Raw genomic sequence first — 10,000 nt, forward strand, 5'->3', positions numbered from 1 at the left:
GGAGGCATGTGGGGCCCTGGAGAACTCATCAACCTGTCAGTCAATGAGTTGTCACCAATGCAGTTGGTTAATGAGTTGCCAAATGTAAAGTTGGTTAATGAGTTGCCAAATATAAATTTGGTTAATGAGTTGCCACTTCAACTTTTCACTGCGGTTGGTTACAGTTAGTGTTCTCGGGCTTAATAGTCGCCCAAGGGGGTGTATAGCGGTCGATGGCCGTTGTGGAGTGCGTTTATTGTGGGTTGATTTTGACTTTGCCTGGCTGGTGGAATTTGTGGGAGGCAGGCAAGGGGATTGGTGTGGGTTGGTTGGCCGGAAGGGAGCTGCTTGCATTGGGGTGTTATCCTGACTTTGTTTCGCTGGTGAGAGTAGGCAGCGGCAGGCAGGCAAGCGGAATGTCGTGTGGGGTGCAGTGAGAGGTTGTAATGACGCTGCTTTGCAGCTGACCATGTGCCCTGATTTGTGACGCCCGTTTGGAGGCTGATATCTCAGGAAGGCCGAGGCCGATTTCCTCCGGGTATGGCTCGTTGCGTGCGGCAGGAGGAGGCGCAGCGTACGGTACCGAGCACTGGGAGGTGCGGTGCTGCCCGCCGGAGTGACAGCGAAAGGCTGCGCACCACTTTCCGCCTGGTAACTCGGCGTCCGTGAGACCGACCGACTCCGCTTTATCGCCGGAGCTAGAGTGGGGCAAGGGGCACGGTTGAGTACCGGAAGGATGACGTTCGCACACGGGGAAGTCGAGTGCCGGGCCGCTGAAAGCGAGCAGGGTGCCACCGACTCTTCGGGCCCACTCGGAGGCTGATATCTCAGGAAGGCCGAGGCCGATTTCCTCCGGGTATGGCTCGTTGCGTGCGGCAGGAGGAGGCGCAGCGTACGGTACAGAGCACTGGGAGGTGCGATGCTGCCCGCCGGAGTGACAGCGAAAGGCTGCGCACCGCTTTCCGCCTGCTAACTCGGCGTCCGTGAGACCGACCGACTTCGCTTTACCGCCGGAGCTAGAGTGGGGCAAGGGGCACGGTTGGGTACCGGAACGATCACGTTCGCACACCGGGAAGTCGAGTGCCGGGTCTCGAAACGGAGCCGGGTCAGCCCAATTTAAAACGGAGAATAGAGTGCTGCCCTCTGCGGGTGAAAACCTGGAAGTACGTTGGTTAATGATTTCCAGTTCACCCCGCTTGGTCAGGCCCACTCGGAGGCGGATAACTCCGGAACGCCGAGGCCGATTTCCTCCGGGTATGGCTCGTTGCGTGCGGCAGGAGGCGGCGCAGCGTACGGTACCGAGCACTCGGAGATGCGGTGCTGCCCGCCGGAGTGACAGCGAAAGGCTGCGCACCGCTTTCCGCCTGGTAACTCGGCGTCCGTGAGACCGACCGACTCCGCTTTAGCACCGGAGCTAGAGTGGGGCAAGGGGCACCGAAGGGTACCGGAACGATCACGTTCGCATACCGGGAAGTCGAGTGCCGGGCCGCTGAAAGCGAGCAGGGTGCCACCGCTCGGGGCCCCGGTTTGTCCGTCCCACCCGGAGGCCCATATCTCCGGAAGGCACAGGCCGATTTCCTCCGGGTATGGCTCGTTGCGTGCGGCCGGACCAGGCGCAGCGGACGGTACCGAGCACTCGGAGGTCCGGCGCTGCCCGCCGGAGGTACAGCGAAAGGCTGCAAACCACTTTCCGCCGCCTCCCTCCGCGGGCGTGAGACCGACGGTCGTCGGGTTTGGTTCCGCGGCTAGAGCAGGACGAGGGGCAGCGAACGGTACTGGAAGGAACCCGGTCGCACACCGGGAAGTCGACTAGCGGGCCGCCGAAAGCGAGCTCGGGGCCCCGGTTTGTCCGTCCCACCCGGAGGCCCATATCTCCGGAAGGCACAGGCCGATTTCCACCGGGTATGGCTCGTTGTGTGCGGCCGGACCAGGCGCAGCGGACGGTACCGAGCACTCGGAGGTCGGGCGCTGCCCGCCGGAGGTACAGCGAAAGGCTGCAAACCACTTTCCGCCGCCTCCCTCCGCGGGCGTGAGACCGACGGTCGTCGGGTTTAGTTCCGCGGCTAGAGCAGGACGAGGGGCAGCGAACGGTACCGGAACGAACCCGGTCGCACACCGGGAAGTCGAGTGCCGGGTCTCGAAACGGAGCCGGGTCGGCCCAGTTTAAAACGGAGAAGAGAGTGCTGCCCTCTGCGGGTGAAAACATGGAAGTACGTTGGTTAATGATTTCCAGTTCACCCCGCTTGGTCAGGCCCACTCGGAGGCGGATAACTCCGGAACGCCGAGGCCGATTTCCTGCGGGTATGGCTCGTTGCGTGCGGCAGGAGGCGGCGCAGCGTTCGGTACCGAGCACTCGGAGGTGCGGTGCTGCCCGCCGGAGTGACAGCGAAAGGCTGCGCACCGCTTTCCGCCTGCTAACTCGGCGTCCGTGAGACCGACCGACTCCGCTTTAGCACCGGAGCTAGAGTGGGGCAAGGGGCACCGAAGGGTACCGGAACGATGACGTTCGCACACCGGGAAGTCGAGTGCCGGGCCGCCGAAAGCGAGCAGGGTGCCACCGCTCGGGGCCCCGGTTTGTCCGTCCCACCCGGAGGCCCATATCTCCGGAAGACACAGGCCGATTTCCACCGGGTATGGCTCGTTGTGTGCGGCCGGACCAGGCGCAGCGGACGGTACCGAGCACTCGGAGGTCGGGCGCTGCCCGCCGGAGGTACAGCGAAAGGCTGCAAACCACTTTCCGCCGCCTCCCTCCGCGGGCGTGAGACCGACGGTCGTCGGGTTTGTTTCCGCGGCTAGAGCAGGACGAGGGGCAGCGAACGGTACCGGAAGGAACCCGGTCGCACACCGGGAAGTCGACTAGCGGGCCGCCGAAAGCGAGCACGGGGCCCCGGTTTGTCCGTCCCACCCGGAGGCCCATATCTCTGGAAGGCACAGGCCGATTTCCACCGGGTATGGCTCGTTGTGTGCGGCCGGACCAGGCGCAGCGGACGGTACCGAGCACTCGGAGGTCGGGCGCTGCCCGCCGGAGGTACAGCGAAAGGCTGCAAACCACTTTCCGCCACCTCCCTCCGCGGGCGTGAGACCGACGGTCGTCGGGTTTGTTTCCGCGGCTAGAGCAGGACGAGGGGCAGCGAACGGTACCGGAACGAACCCGGTCGCACACCGGGAAGTCGACCAGCGGGCCGCCGAAAGCGTGCTCGGGTCCCCGGTTTGTCTGTCCCACCCGGAGGCTGATATCTGAGGAAGTCCGAGGCCGATTTCCTCCGGCTAACTCGGCGGGCAATGTGTCCCCCCCACCATCTTCGGCTGATTACCGTGGCTGGACCGGATCAAGGAGCAACGGAACCGTGCCAGAACGACGTCGGTCGGACGGCGTGAACTGATAGTGCCGAGGCCGGAAACCGAGCCGGAAATGTGCACCGATTTATTGGTCCCACTCGCAGGCCCATATCTCCGGAAGGCCGAGGCCGATTTCCTCCGGGTATGGTTCGCTGCGTGCAGCCGGAAGGGGAGCAGCGGACGGCACTGAGCAGCCGGAGGTGCGGCGCTGCCCGCCGGAGCTGCAAGCGAAAGGCTGCGCACCGCTTTCCGCTGGTTAACTCGGCAGGCCGTCAGGCCGACCGACTCCGCTTCAGCACGGGAGCTAGAGTCGGGCAAGGGGCACCGAAGGGTACCGGAAGGATCACGTTCGGACACCGGGAAGTCGAGTGCCGGGCCGCCGAAAGCGAGCTCGGGGCCCCGGTTTGTCCGTCCCACCCGGAGGCCCATATCTCGAGAAGGCACAGGCCGATTTCCTCCGGGTTTGGCTCGCTGCGTGCGGCCGGACGAGGTGCAGCGAACGGTACCGAGCACTCGGAGGTGCGGCGCTGCCCGCCGGAGGTACAGCGAAAGGCTGCAAACCGCTTTCCGCCTCCTCTCCCCTCGGGCGTGAGACCGACGGTCGTCTGGTTTGCTTCCGCGGCAAGAGCAGGACGAGGGGCACCGAGCGGTACCAGAACGAACCCGGTCGCACACCGGGATGTCGAGTGCCCGGCCCAAACCCGCTACCCCCCCCCCCCACCCGAAAGCGAGCCACGGTTTGTGGATTAAAAGTGAAGCGGCAAAGATTTGTAAAACAGCGTGAAATGATGAACCAGAAGCCCAAAGTAATGGTGGGAATAAAAGTTCCGAAATGTGAAATGGTGAACCAGAAGTTGTGTGAACTGTTTAACCCAAAGTGGCAAAAATGGATTAAAAGGGGTGAAATGATCGACCGCAAAGCAGGGCAAGCATTAAACAAAAGCAGCAGCATTTTTTAAAAAGGGACAAATGGTTTACCAGAATCCCAAAAGAATGCTCAGAGACTTAAGTGCCAAAGGGGCAAATGGTTAACCAGAAGCTGGGTGAACTGCTTAACCCAAAGTGGGAAAAAGGATAAAAAAGGGGTGAACTGATCAACCAGAAGTCGACAACAATGTGCGGCGATTAAGTCTGAAAGAGGGAAAGGTTGACCGGAAAGCAGGGAAATGATTAAACAAAAGCAGAAAAATTCAGTAAAAAGGGGCAAGTGGTGAACCAGAAGTTGGGTGAACTGCTTAACCAAAAGTGGGAAAGAGGATTAAAAGGGGAGAAATGTTGAACCAGATGTCGAAAACAATGCGCGGCGATGAAGTCTGAAAGAGGAAAAGGTTGACCGCAAAGCAGGGAAAGGATTAAACAGAAGCAGCAATATCTTTTAAAAAGGGACAAATGGTGAACCAGAATCCCAAAAGAATGCTCAGAGACTTAAGTCCCAAAGGGGCAAATGGTTAACCAGAAGCTGGGTGAACTGTTTAACCAAAAGTGGGAAAAAGGATTAAAATGTTGTGAAATGATTAACCAGAAGGCGAAAGCAAAGTGCGGCGGCGAAGTCCTAAAGGGGAAAAGGTTGACCATAAAGCAGGGAAATGATTAAACAAAAGCAGAAAAATTCAGTAAGAAGGGGCAAATGGTTAACCAGAAGTTGGGTGAACTGCTTAACCAAAAGTGGGAAAGAGGATTAAAAGGGGAGAAATGTTGAACCAGATGTCGAAAACAATGCGCGGCGATGAAGTCTGAAAGAGGAATAGGTCGACCGCAAAGCAGGGAAATGATTAAACAAAAGCAGAAAAATTCAGTAAAAAGGGGCAAATGGTGAACCAGAAGCTGGGTGAACTGCTTAACCAAAAGTGGGAAAAAGGATTAAAAGGGGAGAAATGTTGAACCAGATGTCGAAAACAAGGTGCGGCGATGAAGTCTGAAAGAGGAATAGGTCGACCGCAAAGCAGGGAAAGGTTTAATCAAAAGCAGCAATATCTTTTAAAAAGGGACAAATGGTGAACCAGAATCACAAAAGAATGCTCAGAGACTTAAGTCCCAAAGGGGAAATGGTTAACCAGTAGCTGGGTGAACTGTCCAACCCAAAGTGGGAAAAAGGATTAAAAGGGGTGAAATGATTAACCAGAAGGCGAAAGCAAAGTGCGGCGGCGAAGTCGTAAGGGGAAAAGGTTGACCAGAAAGCAGGGAAAGCATTAAACAAAAGCGGCAACATTTTTAAAAAAGTGGCAAATGGTTAACCAGAATCCCAAAAGAATGCTCAGAGACTTAAGTCCCAAAGGGGAAATGGTTAACCAGAAGCTGGGTGAACTGGTGAACCAAAAGTGGGAAAAAGGATTAAAAGGGGAGAAATGTTTAACCAGAAGGCAAAAGCAAAGTGCGGCGGCGAAGTCCAAAAGGGGAAAAGGTTGACAAGAAAGCAGGGAAATGATTAAACCAAAGCGGAAAAATTCAGTATAATGGGGCAAATGGTTAACCAGAAGCTGGGTGAAATGGTTAACCGAAAGTGGCAAAAAAAGATTTAAAGGGGAAAAATGATTAACCAGAAGTCGACAACAATGCGCGGCGATGAAGTCTGAAAGGGGAAAAGGTTGACCACATAGCAGGGAAACGATTAAACAAAAGCGGCAACATTTTTAAAAAAGTGGCAAATGATTAACCAGAATCCCAAAAGAATGCTCAGAGACTAAGTCCCAAAGGGGAAATGGTTAACCAGAAGCTGGGGGAAATGGTTAACCAAAAGTTGCAAAAATGATTAAAAGGGGTGAAATGATTAACCAGGAGGCTAAAGCAATGTGCCGCGGTGAAGTCTGAAAGAGGGAAAGGTTGACCAGAAAGCATTAAACAAAAGCGGCAACATTTTTTAAAAATTGGCAAATGATTAACCAGAATCCCAAAAGAATGCTCAGAGACTAAGTCCCATAGGGGAAATGGTTAACCAGAAGCTGGGGGAAATGGTTAACCAAAAGTTGCAAAAATGATTAAAAGGGGTGAAATGATTAACCAGAATTCGAAAATAATGTGCGGCGATGAAGTCCTAAAGGGGAAAAGTTTGACCACAAAGCAGGGAAAGCATTAAACAAAAGCGGCAACATTTTTTAAAAATTGGCAAATGATTAACCAGAATCCCAAAAGAATGCTCAGAGACTAAGTCCCAAAGGGGAAATGGTTAACCAGAAGCTGGGGGAAATGGTTAACCAAAAGTTGCAAAAATGATTAAAAGGGGTGAAATGATTAACCAGGAGGCTAAAGCAATGTGCCGCGGTGAAGTCTGAAAGAGGGAAAGGTTGACCAGAAAGCATTAAACAAAAGCGGCAACATTTTTAAAAAAGTGGCAAATGATTAACCAGAATCCCAAAAGAATGCTCAGAGACTGAGTCCCAAAGGGGAAATGGTTAACCAGAAGCTGGGGGAAATGGTTAACCAAAAGTTGCAAAAATGATTAAAAGGGGTGAAATGATTAACCAGGAGGCTAAAGCAATGTGCCGCGGTGAAGTCTGAAAGAGGGAAAGGTTGACCAGAAAGCATTAAACAAAAGCGGCAACATTTTTTAAAAAGTGGCAAATGATTAACCAGAATCCCAAAAGAATGCTCAGAGACTAAGTCCCAAAGGGGAAATGGTTAACCAGAAGCTGGGGGAAATGGTTAACCAAAAGTTGCAAAAATGATTAAAAGGGGTGAAATGATTAACCAGGAGGCTAAAGCAATGTGCCGCGGTGAAGTCTGAAAGAGGGAAAGGTTGACCAGAAAGCATTAAACAAAAGCGGCAACATTTTTTAAAAATTGGCAAATGATTAACCAGAATTCCAAAAGAATGCTCAGAGACTAAGTCCCAAAGGGGAAATGGTTAACCAGAAGCTGGGGGAAATGGTTAACCAAAAGTTGCAAAAATGATTAAAAGGGGTGAAATGATTAACCAGGAGGCTGAAGCAATGTGCCGCGGGGAAGTCTGAAAGAGGCAAAGGTTGACCAGAAAGCATTAAACAAAAGTGGCAACATTTTTTAAAAATTGGCAAATGATTAACCAGAATCCCAAAAGAATGCTCAGAGACTAAGTCCCAAAGGGGAAATGGTTAACCAGAAGCTGGGGGAAATGGTTAACCAAAAGTTGCAAAAATGATTAAAAGGGGTGAAATGATTAACCAGGAGGCTAAAGCAATGTGCCGCGGTGAAGTCTGAAAGAGGGAAAGGTTGACCAGAAAGCATTAAACAAAAGCGGCAACATTTTTAAAAAATTGGCAAATGATTAACCAGAATCCCAAAAGAATGCTCAGAGACTAAGTCCCAAAGGGGAAATGGTTAACCAGAAGCTGGGGGAAATGGTTAACCAAAAGTTGCAAAAATGATTAAAAGGGGTGAAATGATTAACCAGGAGGCTGGAGCAATGTGCCGCGGTGAAGTCTGAAAGAGGGAAAGGTTGACCAGAAAGCATTAAACAAAAGTGGCAACATTTTTTAAAAATTGGCAAATGATTAACCAGAATCCCAAAAGAATGCTCAGAGACTAAGTCCCAAAGGGGAAATGGTTAACCAGAAGCTGGGGGAAATGGTTAACCAAAAGTTGCAAAAATGATTAAAAGGGGTGAAATGATTAACCAGGAGGCTGAAGCAATGTGCCGCGGTGAAGTCTGAAAGAGGGAAAGGTTGACCAGAAAGCATTAAACAAAAGTGGCAACATTTTTAAAAAATTGGCAAATGATTAACCAGAATCCCAAAAGAATGCTCAGAGACCAAGTCCCAAAGGGGAAATGGTTAACCAGAAGCTGGGGGAAATGGTTAACCAAAAGTTGCAAAAATGATTAAAAGGGGTGAAATGATTAACCAGGAGGCTAAAGCAATGTGCCGCGGTGAAGTCTGAAAGAGGGAAAGGTTGACCAGAAAGCATTAAACAAAAGCGGCAACATTTTTTAAAAATTGGCAAATGATTAACCAGAATCCCAAAAGAATGCTCAGAGACTAAGTCCCAAAGGGGAAATGGTTAACCAGAAGCTGGGTGAAATGGTTAACCAAAAGTTGCAAAAATGATTAAAAGGGGTGAAATGATCAACCAGAAGTCGAAAATAATGTGCGGCGATGAAGTCCTAAGGGGCAAAAGTCACCCAGAAGGCAGGGAAATGATCAAACGAAAGCAGCCAAAAAATTATTAAAAGAGGGGAACTGATGAACCAAAAGATGAGAAACGGCCCGCAGAGACTAAGTCCAAAACGGGAACTGGTGAACCGGAAATGATTAACCAAAAACTAAGTCCGAAGAGGGAACTGGTAAACCAGAACTGAGTAACCCGATTTTTAAAATTAATTATAAATGGGGAAACGATTGAGCAAAAGGCGGAAATTAAGTCACAGGGACCATGTCCGAAAGGGCAAGAGGTTACCCCGTAGGGGGCATTCGTCAACTCAATCTGAAAACTTTGGAGGCAAATCTGACCAAAATGCGGAAATCGGACCACACCGCGAGGGGCGCCATTCGACGGGGCAGGGTTAGACGCGTCGAACGGTACCTGAAGGTCCCGGCTGCGACACGTGAGTCCGGAGATATGGCCAGTCAAAGTCTGATGGGAGGTACCGAAGCCGAAAAATCGAAACGCGTTTGCGGCGATTCGGTGTCAGAGAGTCGGTCACGAATTCAAATTCGTCCCGCTGATTCGCCAATTGCCAGCCGGTTCCGGGGGGATTGGCGGGGTACCTGCAGGATAGTAAGAGGTGGCATGTCGAGACTTAGCCTGTTTACCAGACTTGTGTCTAGCGCCTCCAGGTCTGCAGAGACCGACCCGGGCTGCCGCCCAACCGACTTTTAAGCCTTTTGGGAGTGGGAATTTTTCCCATTTTTCCCCATTTTTCGGGTTTTTTGGTCGGGCTTGAAAACGGCGGCCCCGAGGCCTCCCGGGGCTGGCGGGCTTCGGCTCCCTTGCGAGAGGGTCCGAATTCCACCCGTTTAAGCCCAGAAAGGAGTTCGGAAGTCAGTCGGTCGAGGGAACCCCTTCGGAAGTCCGACGGGGATGGATTCGGCCGGCGTTTCGGATCTCCGGTCAGAGGATTCCCCCCCTGGGCGGGGGGGTGCGAGTAGCTGCCGGCAAACGGTCCCTTGCACTTGTGGCACAAAAAGTCCGAGCACAGGTTAATGAGTTGGCCGCGGAAGCCCCTATGCCGAAATGAGAAAGCCCCCGTTGCGGGGATTTAGTGACGCATCTGCGGCCGGAGGTGGGAGGCCGTCCTGCCGAATTGACACTTGTCATTCGGGCACCTAGGGATTGGTCGGGTACCCGGAGATTTTCGAGAACACGATTTTCAGAGCTTTCTCTGACAGCCCAGGTGCACTTTAAGAGTGCCTGAAAAAGTGACACTTGGCAAAAGGCTCTCAATTTCAAAGCGGAGACCTTTACAAGAGCACTCGGAAGTCACCTGTCAGCATTTAAAGCTACATCAGGCGGCAATTTTCGAACTCTTTGTCAGTCTGAAATCGTGTTGAGCCTCGACAGCGTCGGGCTCAGGCAGGAGGAGCTTGCCAGCAGAGAGAGGCTCACCATGGATTGCTGGTGGATGCTTTTCGAAAACATATACACATTATATTATATTATAATAATATAAAGAAAAAAAAGAGTTTCTCAAAATCTCTGTGACACTTTGCAGATTTTTTTGAAAGCCAATAAAGAGAACTCTTTAACTTGAAAGTCACCTGTGCCGGCATAG

This window comes from Heptranchias perlo, unplaced genomic scaffold (genome assembly GCF_035084215.1).
Source record: "Heptranchias perlo isolate sHepPer1 unplaced genomic scaffold, sHepPer1.hap1 HAP1_SCAFFOLD_1295, whole genome shotgun sequence".
NCBI lineage: Eukaryota > Metazoa > Chordata > Chondrichthyes > Hexanchiformes > Hexanchidae > Heptranchias > Heptranchias perlo.